The sequence below is a fragment of the Microcaecilia unicolor genome, chromosome 2 (assembly GCF_901765095.1).
Source record: "Microcaecilia unicolor chromosome 2, aMicUni1.1, whole genome shotgun sequence".
NCBI classification, from domain to species: Eukaryota; Metazoa; Chordata; class Amphibia; order Gymnophiona; family Siphonopidae; genus Microcaecilia; species Microcaecilia unicolor.
Window position 1 is genome coordinate 70,870,197 of NC_044032.1, and position 17,050 is coordinate 70,887,246.

The following is a 17,050-nucleotide window of genomic DNA, read 5'->3' on the forward strand; positions in this document are numbered from 1 at the left end:
GAGATGCCACGTCACAGGTGTCAAAAATCCCCCTGGACAGGAACTTTCTGCACGCCTTCAGCTGCCTGACCACCTCCTGATATGGCCTGGACTGCTCCGGCGGGAGCTTATCGACCAGGTCCGCCAGCTGTTGCACATTGGTCCGCATGTGGATGCTCATATAGAGCAGGTAAGATTGGATGCGGGTCACGAGCATGGAGGATTGGTAGGCCTTCCTCCCAAATGAGTCCAGAGTGCGAGACTCCCGCCCCGGGGGCGCCGAGGCGGTATCCCTCGAACTCCGTGCCCTCTTGAGAGCAGAATCCACGACCGCTGAGTCATGGGGCAACTGGGGCCGCATGAGCTCTGGGTCAGAGTGGATCCTGTACTGGGACTCTGCTTTCTTGGGAATGGTGGGGTTAGTTAGTGGTCGCACCCAGTTCCGAAGCAGCGTCTCCTTCAGGACATTGTGCAGCGGTACCGTGGAGGACTCTCTAGGTGGTGATGGATAGTCGAGGACCTCGAGCATCTCGGCCCTCGGCTCTTCCACAGAGACCACGGGAAAGGGAATGCTTATAGACATATCCCGCACAAAGGAGGCAAAGGAGAGACTCTCAGGAGGTGAGAGCTTCCTCTCCGGTGACGGCGTGGGGTCCGAGGGAAGGCCCGTAGACTCCTCTGAGGAGAAATATCTCGGGTCCTCCTCTTCCCCCCACGAGTCCTCATCCTCGGTATCGGACATTAGCTCATGTAGCTGAGTCCGGTACCGGGCCCGGCTCGACGTCGAGGCACCGAGGTCTCGGTGTCGTCGAGCGGTGGACTCCCGCGCCGGCGGGGACGGAGCTCCCTCCATCGACGTCGACGGGGACTCCACCTGCGTGGCGGTCGAGACCGGCACCGCAAGCGGCGGCGGTGTCGACAGCCCCGGCGCCGGGCTAGAGCTCGCCGGCGCCACAGTCATCGGCGCCGGGGGCGCAAGCACCCCCGACGCTGGCACAGCCTGGCGCATCAGCCCTTCCAGGATCCCCGGAAGGATGGCTCTGAGGCACTCGTCCAGGCCCGCTGCCGGGAAAGGCGGTGGGGCCGGTAAGGGTGTCGGTGCCAGAAGCTGCTGGGGGCCAGGAGACGGCACCGAGGTGCCGGAACCCCGACGCGTCGGTACCTCCACCACCGACGGAGATCTCTCCTCTCTGCGATGACGCTTCGGCGTCAACTCCTCTTCAGGGTGCACCGAGGGCTCCCGGTGACGGCGCTTCTTATCTTTTTTCCGGTGCACGTCACCGGCGCCGGAGGGCATGGAGGAGGAGGAGGTCGATCCCCCTCGGTCTCGAGGTACCGGGTCCGACAGGGTTCTGTCCCGTGGCTCACGAGCTGAGGGAGTGACCGGGGCCGACTGCCCACGCGGCCTCTCAACCCCACTCTCACCGGCGGACCGGCGGGCCGACGGGACCTGTTCTCCTGGGGTCGCTGCCATCGGTGCCGATGTCTCGGGCATCGATACCGGTACCGAAGACCCGGCCTTCGATACCGATGCCGTCGAGGTCGACGTCGAGGGGCCGGCGCAAGTTCCAAAAAGACGGTCCCGCAGAACTTGCCTCGCAACCTGAGTCCGTTTCCGGAGACCGAGACACAGCGTGCACGACTTGAGATTGTGCTCCGGCCCGAGGCACTGGAGGCACCAAGCATGGGTGTCGGTCTGCGAGATCGGCCGGCCGCAGCGACCACACTTTTTAAATCCACTCGGGACCTTCGAGGACATCGACGGAAAAATCGCGTCGGCGAAGTCAAAGTCGGCAATGGTGGCTAAAATCACACCACGAAAAAATTAGCCGACCGAGCGGCCACTAGGCCGCAATGAGGCGTCCCCGCTGGAAGCGAGGGAAAAGGGGAGCGCGTGCTCCACACGCGCGAAAATCTTTTTTTTTTTTTTTTTTTTTTAACAATACAAAGAAAGAAAAGAAAGAGGAACCGAACGGGAATCCAAAGCAACGATCCGCGTAAACGCGGTCGAAAAATCCGGCGGCTGAACGGAGAGAGAGGCAATTGCACAACTCTCTCCAGTCGCGGAAAAAAAGTAACTGGCGGGAGCGGTCGCGCACGGGCGGGAAGACGGCCGCGCATGCGCGGTGGGCGTGCCCTGCGTGCCGACCGTCCCGCGAAGCTTCTTCCGGTTGGTGGGGGCTGCCGCGGACGTCAACCCAGTCGTGAGAACAAGCAGCCTGCTTGTCCTCGGAGAACAGGCATATTCTATAATAGTAGATGACGGCAGGAAAAGTCCTGCACGGTCCATCCAATCTGTTCAATACCTACTATTAAAAGATTCACTTCTCCCACTACACACACCAATGTAAATAGTCCAATATCTTTGTTCTTTTTGAAATTATGCTTCTGTATTAGGTTAGTTTTAGCTTTTATAGTTTTTTTTAATGGTTCTTTGCTCCAATATTGTTTAATATTGTTGCTTGGAACCAAGAGAGGGAAATATGTAACATGATATGAGTTTAATCGTAATTAAATGTGTGGCATAATATTGATTATGCTGAATCAGATATAAAAATGCAGCTTTTAAAAGACGTATTGATAACATAGGCCCATTGATAGAGATGACTAGAAATAAGTTATCCATGTGGAGGGAACTACCACTTACAATCTGGGGTAGAATAGCGCTGTTTAATATGATGGTCGCCCCTAGGTGATTATATGTCTTCCAACAATTACCACTGTTTTTGAAACGCAAAGATGAAAAGCTGTTGCAGCGCCTGATACAAACGTATCTCTGGCAGGGGAAGAAACCTAGAATACCTTATCATCAGATGACAGCCCCAAGGGAGGGGGGAGGCATGGGACTTCTAAACATCAAATTCTCGGCAATTGCAAGTTCCATGAGACACATAAATGACTGGTATCGGGGGACGTCTGATTTCTCTATTACTCCAGTGGAGACCTCGATGTTCCCAGATATACACTTTAGCCACCTGCTCCACTCCAGGACTCCCCTGCCTACTGCGGCATTCCAGAGGCACCCTCTTTTGAAATCTCTCAGAGAAACGTGGAGGTGGGTGTGTAGACGTTATCACTTCTCTTCCCGTACAACCCCGTGGCTATCAATATGCGACAATCCAGCATTTCCACCAGGCCAAGGGGTTAGCACATTTAGCAGATAGGCACAAAAGGGGATAGTATACCTGGCATATATAGTCACAGAACAGGGACGAATTCTCCCATACCTAGAACTCCAGGCCCGGTACGGAATTCCCCTGACATGTCAATTCGCATATCGCCAGCTGAGCCACTATGTTGCTTCCCTAGAATGGACAGACCTTACAGAGGATGTGGTGGAGGTTCTCTCAGAAGAGTTTACTCTGGGAGCACAGCTCCCAATACCATTAAGATTCCACCACCAACAACTTAAGGATACGGCAGCAGAACTAGATTTTCGGCAGCTTGCGCGGGAGTGGTCAAGGGATTTGGGCTGTACACTCACGGAAGAAGAGTGTAGATCATATTTGAAATCCATTTATAAGCAACGGCTTTCCATACCACAAAGGGAGAGGCTATATAGATGGCTGCTGAGAACACACATATCTCCTCACAGAGCACAAAGGGCGGGGTTTACTGCCGAAGGAACCTGCCCTAAATGTAACCAAAGGGCGGCCTCTCTAGGGCATATGTTCTGGAGTTGTCCCTATGTGGAGCGGTACTGGAGGCAGGTTGTGAAGGGAATAGACCAATTATGGAATTGCACCCTTATTTGTGAACCCCTAATCTTATTTAATCACTTTAAGTTCACTGCAGAACCCCCAGAGGGCTTTAGGGCATTTGTCAAGATGGCTGTGTATTTTGGAATAACTACAATTTTGCAATTCTGGAGGGCAAAAGAAACACCCCCTTTACAGACATGGCGCGCGCAGCTGGTGCAACAAATGAGAATAGACCGGTGTAGGGTGACTGATTTAGAAAGCCCCGCGGGCCTTAGGTTCAGGGCACAGTGGGAAATGCTTTGGATCACTCTTCCGGCCAAAGCACGAAGTCTACTGTTGAATTTTTGAATCTTCCCCGGTACCCCGTGGGCCTGGTCAATAAGTAGAACGACTGTTGATGGCGGTATGGGTGGTATAATACTTACTGACAGATGGGGCATGCAGTATGTAATGAGAGATACCATTGCATTTGGTACTGACCACTGAGAGAACCGAATAACAAACACAGTTGACCTAATAATGGAGCAAAGGGGGGGGGGGAGGGTAGAGGGAGGGACAGGTAGGGTAGGGTGGCAGGGAGGGGTACACCCCAAGGTTAACATAGTTAAACAACTCACACAAATCGCAGTGGAATAAAAGAGTTTTTTCTGGAACAATTTAGCCAGATGATTGTTAGTTGTTGCTCTCGTTATATTTGCAATATTGGGATGTGATAAGACATAGGGAGTACCAAGGTACCCAGAGGGAAGGGGAAGGGGAGAAAATACAAACATCATACTGTAACTTGATATGTTGACTAAGCCTGTTGGTTGACAATTTTTGTATATATCTTTTTCGACAAAAAACTGTCTAATTGTCTCTCACAATTAATAAAAATGATTTAAACATAAAAGACGTATTGAAACTGCAACAGAGAAACTGGCTTTCATTTCAAGTCCCTATTCCCCCTCCCTTTTCCTTTGGAAACCTTTGATAAGCAAAAGCTTGGCTAGGAGTTCACCTATAACCATTAACACCTCTACTACTTAACAAAAGGACAAACAAGTAAGAGGCTGCTTCAAAGGTTTAACTTTCTTCCTCTGATCAAAAGCCTGGCTGGTCAACAGAACAAAGGATCAAAGGTAACCAGTAGACACAAGGAGACAGAAAACCTGTGAAGGTGGGAATCCACACACCTATTGACAAAAGGAAAGTATAATGTGTATCAGCTACAGAGATTGAGACAGGAAGCCTTGTGCTTCAAAAGACCATTTGTCAGCAAAATCCAGACAGGAAGTCTTGTGATGTCATAAGACATGAGACCAAGGTACCACAATGCTTTGCAAATGCCCAGATTCACGTGGCATGTCTTCCTATAGCTTGCAAGATATAAAAGACAGAAGCTGGTCCAGACACACACAGATTTTTCCCCTTCAGCTGCAGCTGAGATCCATCTTTGTCAGAAGCCCTGCTACAGACTCTCTCTCTCTCTCCTCTGCAATCAAGGAATTCTCTGCAAGATTTCTCTGCTCTCCTGCTGTGCTTCTGTCCATCACTGACTGCAGAAATCCCTGGGCTCCTGTAACCATGCGGTTCATCACTCAGCTTCTATGACAAAGACTTTTCTGTAAGTTATAACTTCTGATTTAAAAACCTGCTACCTTACTTAAGCACAGATTCTCTGTAAGACTCGTACCTCTCGCTGCAATTATATAGATAACCTCCTTTTGAAACTAAATATATGGTCTGTACTTTCTTAAACCTGGTAATGCAGGTTAATGTAATCCAATAAATATACTTAATTCCTTTCATTCAGTGTAATTGTGAATCTTGTTGCTTTAATCGGCAACTGGTGGAGAATTATTCAATATATATCTTACAACTTATAAAGATTAGCTAGTGCTCAAGCAATTCCCCCAAGTATAAATCATTTCTTGTTACAATGGCTGCAATACTTTGCAGGTGGAGCATCCACGTCTTCCTGTACCTTGGTTAATCAAAGCAGCCTCTCAGGAGTCCACCAGCACTTCCATGCAGTCCATGATATGACTCCTAGAACTCCTCAGATTTGTCATCAATTACTCTAAATCACACCTTCAACCAATGCAGACATTAGCGTTCATAGGGCTGTCCTCGACACAACTAATTGTCGAGCATTCCTTCCTCAACCGAGGGTGAAGAATATATTACAACTTGCCACACAGGTACCCCAGTCGACTCATAAAGTTCACACCTGCAATCTGTGAATTCAAAATTTATTTTAACTATTTAACTATTTCTAAAATTCTGAATCTGTTGAATTCATTAAAAGTAAAACTAAAGTCAAACATCAACCCACCCCTCTGCGTTAAGTCTCCAAAGAAATTCACATAGAAATGCTAAGTATAGCCATTTGTTTCTCTATTGCTGGAAGCCTTTGCTCTCACAGGCCTGGTCTGAATTTACAACTTTAAATAGGTGTGTTCTTTTTGATTATTTAAAGCCTTAACCCTGCATTGCCAACTAGTAAGATTGCTGATCCACTGGGTAAACTCCACAGGGTGGACTGCAGTGCCACCCAGTGAAATTTTGCCTAACTAGCTTCTGACACAAAAAATGCCTTGGTTCAGCAGACCATGAGACTTCTCAGCTGCTTGCTTGGAGAACCATATTGGTTTCCTTTTTCTCTTGCTTTTATTTACCTCCTCACATAAAGGTCAGTAACCATATTTATAGCTTCTTTCAGCATGGAACACTTCTTTTCTACTTTTGTTCTCCCAGCCCATCAGCTCTTTCTTCAGGTACTCCCCCATTTTACTAAAGTCAGCCTGTTTGAAATCCAGGATTTTGAGATTCGAGTGGCCTTCTACTTTAGCTGTTATATCAAACCAAATTGTTTGATGATCACTACTGCCCAGGTGGGCACCCACTCGGACATTAGACACACTTTCCTCATTTGAGATCCAGCGTCGCTCCTTCCCTTGTGGTCTCTGTCACCATTTGTCTGAACAGAGCACTTTGAAAGGCATCCTCGATCTCTCTACTTCTTTCTGATTCTGCAAATGGAACTTTCCAATCCGCATCCAGGAGGTTGAAATCTCCCAGCAACAGCACCTCCCATTTTTCCCTAGCTTTTGGATATCTGTAACCAGATCCTTATCTAGTTCCTCCAGTTGTGTTGGAGGTCTGGAACATCCATGTGGATAGAGGTTTTGTCTTCTCTTTTCAGGGTGATCCAAATTGCTTCTTTCTTTCCCCAGGCCCCCTGCATTTCTGTCACGCTGATGTCATTTCTCACATACAGAGCTATTCCTCCACCTTTTCGACCATATATATCCTTCCTAAATAGATTGTAACCTGGTATGTCTGCATCCCATTCATGGGAATCACTGAACCATGTCTCAGTGATAGCAACAATAGCTAAGTCTGCCTCTAACATCAGGGCTTGCAGATCATGAACTTTGTTGCTTAGACTGGGAGCATTTGTGGTCATTGCTTTTCAACTTCATTTCAGTGGCAGTCTCCTCTTCTGTTTAGTTTTTTGTTTAGTCTCACTTCCTGCTGTGTTGGTAAGGAGTGGTTTGCTAAGATTGTTGTTTTCATTGCTTTGTTTACTACTGTCACATTTTGCTTATGACTTGGGGGAAATTCACTCCTTATTTCTGGGACAAGCAGCATAAAATGTATTGAACTTTTTCAGGATCTTGCCAGGTATTTGTGACCTGGATTGGCCACTGTTGGAAACAGGATGCTGGGCTTGATGGACCTTTGGTCTGTCCCAGTGTGGCAACAATACTTGTGTACTTGTGTACCTATCTCAATATTTATGCCATCATAATTATTTACTTCCTCCTCTGAATGATTCTGTTAAAGCCATTTAAGTCAGGATGCTGAAATCCCCTAAATGTACAGACATTTCTAGTTACTCAATTTTCTGTCTTGTTTCAGATGTCGGAAAAGTACCGTCCTAAAAAAAACCCCAGTAAGTATTTACGTGAGTTCAGCTATTACTTTCTGTGTTGTTAAGCCATACTTCCTGAGTTTCTTCCCCTGTCTGACTTACTTTGACTCATGTTGTAGGCCCGTGTTGCTATTATTTTAATAGTGTTTCCTCCTTTTCTGCTTTTTTAAGCATCTTCCTTCTTTTCTACTGGCCTAAGATGTCTTGATTCTAATGCCCCAAGTCCTTGCACTCATATGCGTCTTCTCTCACACCTGCCTCTCTTTATCACTCAGTCTTCTAGGTGCATCAACCTACCTTGCAAATGGGACACAAGAGGCTGTTTTTTTTTTAACCCTGAGGGGAAAAAATAACAGTTTAAGTTGTGAGACTATCGGGGCTCATTTTCAAGGCACTTAAAATTACAAAGTTCCATAGGTTACTATGGAACTTTGTAAGTCTAAGTGCTTTGGAAATACGCCTCCACATCGTTATTAACTTTTTGAAAGTAGTATGTGGAATGATCCACAAATAGCTGCTAGCTGGCTTTTGTCACAGTTGTCCAGTGGAGACCAAACATGAAAGAAAGAAAGAAAGAAAGAAAGAAAGAAAGAAAGAAAGAAAGAAAGAAAGAAAGAAAGAAAGAAAGAAAGAAAGAAAGAAAGAAAGAAAGAAAGAAAGAAAGAAAGAAAGAAAGAAAGAAGCCACTTTTCTCATATAGGGGCCCTTTTACTAAGCTGTGTTAGGCGCTAACTCATGCCTAAGGCAGTAAAAAATGGAGTATTACAGAACATAATACAGCATTACACAATAATTCAAGAATGATAACTGTGCATTAAAAAATTGGGGGGAATATTTTTGAGGAGATGTATCAGGGGCAGAGAGTGGGTGGTGCACAGATAATGCAGAAACCCTTGAAATCAGTCTACGAAATGACCACTTTCCGCAAACTCCTGAAAACTTATCTCTTCGACAAAATATATCATAAAGAACAACACGCGTAACTCTACTTTCTTCAAGATATCCAGGAATGTTCTTTAATGTCTTTTGCTTTCACACTATCTTGTACCTAATGCCTTTGGCTCTAACACTATCATGTATTTCACCATCAAGTACCCAAAACTTGCTGTAAAACCACATGTACATTCTTTTCTATTTCCAGTATCCACGATGAATTGTAAGCCACATTGAGCCTGCAAAAAGGTGGGATAATGTGGGATACAAATGCAATAATAATAGTAATAATAATTACCGCTGACAAACTAGGTGTCGGTAAGTGCTCCGGTAATTATTTTTAAAAATGGCCGTGTACTAGTGGCAATATTAGCGCATGGCATTAAAGCAAAAAAACTGAAAATCTGGGTAAAAATGGCCTTAGCGCATATGAAAGACACATGAAAGCACACGCTAACGCGTATTTTTATCACAGCTTAGTAAAAGGATCACATAATATGATAGTTGCCCAAGCTGAATATACTACATCATATCGTGCCAGTGCAAGTCACAACAGCTGTGGGTATAAGACTACTGTGTGGAAATCAGACACTAACTGAACAGTGAGTCATTATACATAGCCCAGATAGGAAATTCTGGCTGCCGCTGAAAATGGATGGAGATGAGGATACAACTGAAAAATGTATTTGTAAAAATTGTTTTTAGATTCATTCATTTACCCCTGTTTACTAAGCCATGCTAGCAGCTGCCATGCAGCAATGGGCTGTGTTGGGATTAGCGCACGGCAGTCACTGACGCAGCTTACTAAACAGAGGGGTAAGATTGCCAACAAATTTAAGTAATTATGCTATAAGTCTATCAGCAGCGATTTCTTAATTAAAAAAAAAAAGTATCAGACCATGCGTTGTCTCCTTCCTCCCTCCTAGATATTTCTAAGGCTTTTTATATTCCATCTTCATTTAAGAAAACAGGTAGCGAGGAGGAGGGATTTGATTTGGTTGCTTCTAGGGGTAATTTAAATATAACTGATTTATTAGAGTCTTCCACTGAGGAAACTGTTAACAGCGCAATTCTGAATAATGCATTTATGAAGGCTTCTGATAGAAGAAATATGGTTCTTTCGTTGCCTCTTAAATTTTGCCAGCATCTGTTTCTTGGCCACAGAATTAATGCTTTCCTCGACTTGTCACCATATTGGGATTGAGGATGGGATTTAATATACCACCTTTCTGTGATTACAATCCAAGTGGTTTACATATTATCGGTGGCGTAGCTAGGGTAGTTGACACCCGGGGCCGGTCATTTTTTAACACCCCCCCCCCCCCCCCGAAATCCAGTACTAGGCATACCGAGAATACAAAACACTCAGGACCTATAGAGCAATTCTACCATACCATAAGCAGTCATTTATACGAGTCACACAAGGAAAAGGAAAGCATCTTAAACACTACAGTGAGCACTAGAACATCAATTCACCTATTGTAAAACGAAAACAGACAGATTAGTACAGATCGTCGATCCTGCACAGTCAATGCCAACCGAAAGCCATGTCTTTTTCACAAATACAGATACACCCTAATCCACTATAGAATAAGTAATCATAAACTTTCTATTTAGACAAAAAATAAACTGAACCCCCGATGCCAGACTCTGCATACAATGCAACACCACACAAACAGAAAATGTCCTCTAGTACTGTGCAAAATATAAAGACAGCAGATGTAAATTTGAAAAAACTAACAAATACCAATCACCACTTTACAAATTAACAAATAGAAATAAAACAAATAATATCATTTTATTGGACTAATACATTTAGCTTTCAGAGGCCAAAACCTCCTTCCTCAGGTCAATTCAGTATAGTACTGTTACAGTGTCCTATCCTGACCTGAGGAAGGGGGTTTTGTTCTCCGAAAGTAAAATGTATTAAAATTAGTCCAATGAAAAGATTACCTTATTTACATGTTCTATTATAAACATTTATTAACACAGCTACAATACTACTTTATCCTAAAGCAAAAAAATAAAAATATATATTTACAGTTCGTTGTCTCTGGTTTCTGCTTGCCTCATCTTTTCACTGTCTTCCTTCTATCCAGCATCTGTCTTCGCTCTCTCTCTCTGCCATCCAGTGTCTGCCCTCTCTCTCTGCTCCTTCCATCCACTGTCTGCCCTCTCTCCCTTCCATCCACTTCTGCCCCTTCCATGCACCATCTGCCCCAGTCTGCCATCTCTCTCCCCCTTCCATCAACATCTGCCCTCTATCTCTGCCCCTTCCATCCACCATTTGCCCCAGTCTGCCCTCTTTCTCTCTCCCCTTCCACCCACAATCTGCCCTTTCTCTCTGCCCCTTCAATCCGTCTGCCCTCCCTCTACCATCCATCCAGGGTCTGCCCTCCCTCACGCTCACCCCTTCTAACCCCTCTCTCTCTGCCCCCTCTTTTCAGCCCCCAGTTCCAGCCCCATCCCACATCTCCCACCTGCCCCCCTTTTCAGCCCCACTATCCCACCAGTCCCCAGCCCTTTTCGCCCATCAGTCCCGAGCTTCAGCCCTCAGCCACTTCTCCCTGTCCTCTTTTCAGCCCCTAGTTTCAACCCCAGCCCTTTTCTCTCACCAGTCCCGAGCTTCAGCCCCAGCCAGTTTTCCCTGTCCCCTTTAAAGCCCCTAGTCCCCAAAGTTTCAGCCCCCTTCATCCACCACATGCCTTGCATCCCCCCTTTTCAGCCCCAGACCCATTCTCCCACCTGCCCCAGGCATAGACCCATTTTCCCTCCTGCCCCCTTGTCAGACCCCAGTTCCAGCTTCAGACCCCTTTTCCCATCTGAGCACTCCCCTCCCCTCCCCTTCTCTTCTCACCTCTCTGAGCACCCATCTGAGCTCCCCCACCCTCCCTAATCCTCTTTAAGCACCCCTTTGAGCTCCCCCACCCTTCCCTAATCCCCTTGTCCCCTCTCTGAGCTCCCCCATCCTCCCTAATCCCCTTTAAGCACCCCTCTGAGCTCCCCCACCCTTCCCCAATCCCCTTCTCCCCTCTCTGAGCTCCCCCACCCTCCCTAATCCCCTTTAAGCACCCCTCTGAGCTCCCCCACCCTTCCCCAATCCCCTTCTCCCCTCTCTGAGCTCCCCCACCCTCCCTAATCCCCTTTAAGCACCCCTCTGAGCTCCCCCACCCTTCCCCAATCCCCTTCTCCCCTCTCTGAGCTCCCCCACCCTCCCTAATCCCCTTTAAGCACCCCTCTGAGCTCCCCCACCCTTCCCCAATCCCCTTTTCCCCTCTCTGAGCTCCCCCACCCTCCCTAATCCCCTTTAAGCACCCCTCTGAGCTCCCCCACCCCTCCCCAATCCCCTTCTCCCCTCTCTGAGCTCCCCCACCCTCCCTAATCCCCTTTAAGCACCCCTCTGAGCTCCCCCACCCCTCCCCAATCCCCTTCTCCCCTCTGAGTTCCCCCCCGACCCGACCCACAGCTGAGATCCGTTCTCCTACTGCTCCTACCCTGTCCTGCCTTTAAATTTTTTTTTTTCGAAGCGCCAGAGAGTGGCAGGCAGCGCGCCTCGCGTCTGCCCTGCTAGTAAAGAAGATCTCGTCAACGTCATCATCGTCCTTCCCACACTGAGTCCCGCCCGCCCTCGCGGTAATAGGAAGTTGCCTCAGAGGGGGGCTGGACTCAATGCGGGAAGGGCGACGACGTCAGCGCAAGATCTTCTTTACTAGCAGGGCAGACGCGACGCACGCTGCCTGCCACTCTCCGGCGCTTCGAAAAAAGTTTTTAAAGGCGGAGCAGCGGGAGCGGAGCACCCCCCACCCGATGACACCCGGGGCGGACCGCCCCCACCGCCCCGCCCTTGCTACTCCACTGCATATTATGTTACTATGTATTATATGGAGGTACTTGCCTGGGGCAATGGAGGGTTAGATGACTTGCCCAGAGTCACAAGGAGCTGCAGTGGAAATCAAACCCAGTTCCTCAGATTCTTAGGCCACTGCACTAACCATTAGGCTACTTCTGCACTCCTCCAATGTAATTTTCAAATACGTTGAAATTTAGGAAGGATTTTTGTTGTTATTATTTTTGCTACTGAAATCTAGGGTTTTATCTTTAAAAATTGAGGGCCCTGTTTACAAAGGCATGCTAGCATTTTTAGCATGCACTAAAAATTAGCACGTGCTAACCGTGCTGATGCCCATACTATTCTTATGGGTGTCTACACGGGTAGCACGTGCTAAAAACGCTAGCTCATCTTTGTAAACAGGGGCCTGGATTTGTTTGATTCCTTCATAAATGCTTGATTAAAAACCAGCTTAAAACATATATTTTATATGCCCTATCTCAACTGGAGAACTTTTTATGATCGAGAGGTACTTGAATGATTATTAATTACCATATAATGAGGTTGCTTCAGCTAAACAATTTAAAGTAAGGTAATTATTATGTTTTCCTTTTGGAGCTTATGATCCTTTTCCTATTTGATGAGTTTCTTTCATTATTCACACTCTTTTTGATACTGGACTTTTGGGACATTAGATGATTGTACTTTCATTTAGAGGCTCTTTTACCAAGCTGAGCTAAAAGGGGCCCTGCACTAGTAGTGGTGGCTGTTTTTGGTGTTAGGCCTCATGAAATAGCTTGACTTTTAGCTTGGATTTGCATCTGCATGGCTTGGAATGTAGCCAAGTTCAAACTGCCCTATTAATATCTATCTATCTATCTATCTATCTATCTATCTATCTATCTAATTACATTAATCCCAAACTGGTGTTTGCCATAGAATCTCCAAAGTGGGAGGGACGAAAGGATCTTTTCCATAGTAACAGAGGGTTTTGTCCTAGTCAAAAGGCTGATAAGTATGATACAGAGTTGAAGTATATATGAACTATGAAGAGAAATTAGGCCTCAAATATTCCCAAAGCGTGGTAATAGTTTGGAAAACCTTTGGGAAAAGGTTTTAAAAGATAGTATGCTTTTTAACATATTTATAAATGATCTAGATATGGGAATAACTAGTGAGGTAATTAAATTTGCCGATGACATGTGGAGGGACATAATCGAACGGGGACGCCCACTTCTTAAGCACGCCCCAGTCCCACCTTCTCTACACCTCTGACCAGTGGTGTGCTGGTAAATTTTTAACAACAGGCTCTCTCCCCGGTACACCTCTGCGCCCCCCCCCCCCCCCCGTCTACCCTTGCGCCCCCCCCCCCCCCGTCCACCTCTGCGCCGCCCCAAAATTGCAGAGCTGGCTATAGCCGGGGGGGGGGGGGGGGGGGGGCAATGCATTACTCTCTCCAGGAAAAAAAAAATAAATGATCCCAGGTTCCAATCTAATTCATGTTTAATGTGGGATAAAATGCCATAAATAAGTAAATAAATATAAACTTTTAATGTTGAGCACCCGATTCTCAAAGTGAACATATTGCAAACACTATAATGAAAATAAAATGATTTTTTTTTTTACCTTTGTTGTCTGGTGACTGTTTTTCTGATCATGCTGGCCCAGTATCCGATTCTGCTGCTATCTGTCCTCTTAACTCTGTTTCCAGGGCTTCCTTTCCATTTATTTCTTTCCTTTCTTCTTCATTTCTGGTCCTACTACTACTACTATTTAGCATTTCTATAGCGCTACAAGGCATACGCAGCGCTGCACAAACATAGAAGAAAGACAGTCCCTGCTCAAAGAGCTTACAATCTAATAGACAAAAAAAAAAAAAAAAAAAATAAGTAAGCAAATCAAATCAATTAATGTGAACGGGAAGGAAGAGAGGAAGGTAGGTGGAGGCGAGTGGTTATGAGTCAAAAGCAATGTTAAAGAGGTGGGCTTTCAGTCTAGATTTAAAAGTGGCCAAGGATGGGGCAAGACGTAGGGGCTCAGGAAGTTTATTCCAGGCGTAGGGTGCAGCGAGACAGAAGGCGCGAAGTCTGGAGTTGGCAGTAGTGGAGAAGGGAACAGATAAGAAGGATTTATCCATGGAGCGGAGTGCACGGGAAGGGGTGTAGGGAAGGACGAGTGTGGAGAGATACTGGGGAGCAGCAGAGTGAGTACATTTATAGGTTAGTAGAAGAAGTTTGAACAGGATGCGAAAACGGATAGGGAGCCAGTGAAGGGTCTTGAGGAGAGGGGTAGTATGAGTAAAGCGACCCTGGCGGAAGATGAGACGGGCAGCAGAGTTTTGAACCGACTGGAGAGGGGAGAGGTGACTTAGTGGGAGGCCAGCAAGAAGCAGATTGCAGTAGTCTAAACGAGAGGTGACAAGGGTGTGGATGAGGGTTTTGGTAGAGTGCTCGGAAAGAAAGGGGCGGATTTTACTGATGTTGTAAAGAAAGAAACGACAGGTCTTGGCGGTCTGCTGGATATGAGCAGAGAAGGAGAGAGAAGAGTCAAAGATGACCCCAAGGTTTCGAGCTGAGGAGACAGGGAGAATGAGAGAGCCATCAACAGAAATAGAAAACGGGGGGAGCGGGGAGGTGGGTTTGGGGGGGAAAATGAGAAGCTCGGTTTTGGTCATATTTAATTTCAGGTGGCGTTGAGACATCCAGGCAGCAATGTCAGACAAGCACGCTGAAACTTTGGTTTGGATGCAAGATGAGATATCAGGGGTAGAAAGGTAGATTTGGGAGTCATCAGCATAGAGATGGTAGGAAAAGTCATGGGATGAGATTAATGAACCAAGGGAAGAAGTGTAGATAGAAAAGAGGAGGGGACCAAGAACAGAACCCTGAGGTACACCGACAGGCAGAGGGATAGAAGTAGAAGAGGATCCACCAGAGTGAACACTAAAGGTGCGGAGGGAGAGGTAGGAAGAGAACCAGGAAAGGACAAAGCCCTGGAATCCAAGTGAGGACAGGGTATCGAGAAGTATGCTGTGATCGACAGTGTCAAAAGCAGCGGAAAGATCAAGAAGAATGAGGATGGAATATTGACCTCTGGATTTAGCCAGTAATAGGTCATTGGAGACTTTAGTAAGCGCAGTTTCGGTTGAGTGGAGAGGTCGAAAACCAGATTGTAATGGGTCAAGAATAGCATGTGAGGAGAGAAAATCAAGGCAGCGGCAGTGAACAGCACGCTCAAGTAATTTGGAGAGAAAAGGAAGGAGGGAGATGGGTCGGTAATTAGAGGGACAAGTAGGGTCAAGTGAAGGCTTCTTAAGGAGAGGTGTGACCACAGCATGTTTAAAGGCAGCAGGGACAGTCGCAGTGGAAAGTGAGAGGTTGAGAATGTGACAGATAAAAGGAATAAGAGTAGGAGAGATGGCATTAAGAAGGTGGGTAGGAATGGGATCAGAGGAACAGGTGGTACATTTTGAGGAAGAAAGGAGAAGTGTAGTTTCCTCAATAGTAACTTCAGGAAAGGAGGAAAGGGAATGAGGGGAAGGAGAGAGAGGGGAACGGACTAGTGGAGGGAGAGCTGGTGAGGTAGAGAAAGCAAGGTTTATCTTTTGAACCTTGTTGTGAAAGAATTCAGCAAGGGTCTGAGGAGATAATGAAGGGGGAGTTGGGGGAGGGGGCACCTTGAGGAGAGAGTTCAATGTGGTGAAGAGAAGTCGAGGATTAGAGCCAAGAGAGTTGGTCCTCAACTTCTGCCTATTTTCTTCATCCATATGCAGTTTTTCTCCTCTCTTCCTTTTCCCTCATCTCATCTCCTTCCTCACTCTTCCCTCCCCTCCATCCATGTCCAGCATTTCTTCTCTCTCCCCTCCTCTCCCCTGCCCTCCATCCACCCATGTCCAGCGACCCTCCTCTCCCCTGCTCTCCATCCACCCATGTCCAGTGACCCTTCTCTCCCCCTGCCCTGCATGCACCCAGCGACCCTCCCCTGCCCACCATGCACCCATACCCAGTGACCCTCCTCTCCTCTGCCCTCCATCCACCCATGTCCGGTGACCCTCCTCTCCCCTGTCCTGAATGCACCTATATACCCAGCGACCCTTCTCTCCCATGCCCTGCATGCATCCATACCCAGTGACCCTCCTTTCCCCTGCCCTCCATCCACCCAATCCAGCAGTGACCCTCCTCTCCCCTGCCCTCCATCCACCCATACCCAGCAACGACCCTTCTCTCCCCTCCATGATCCACCCATGCCCAGCGACTCCCTAGTTCTCTCCCCTGCCACCCCCTCCCGAGTTGTTAATAGAATTCTCCTCCCTCCCTCCCGTCACCGATCTGACTCCTTTAATTCTTCGGGGCAGGCAGTCTTGCCTGCCCGCTGCAAGTGCTGACTCTCCCCCGCTGGCGCTGCCGGTTCGCGCTTCAAAATGGCCGCTGAGACTTACAAGGGCGAAGTCTCACGAGGCCGCCTCTGGAAGTCTCGGCGGCCATTTTTAAAGCACGAACCTGCAGCGCCAGCGGGGGAGAGTCAGCACTTGCAGCGGGCAGGCAAGACTACCTGCCCCAAAGAATTCGTCAGGAAGAGGGAGGGAGGAGAGCCGGCTCGCGGGTTTCAACAACCGGCTCGCAAGAGGCGAGCAAAGTTAACAAGCGGCTCTTGCGAGCTGGTGCGAGCCGGCTCCAGCACACCACTGCC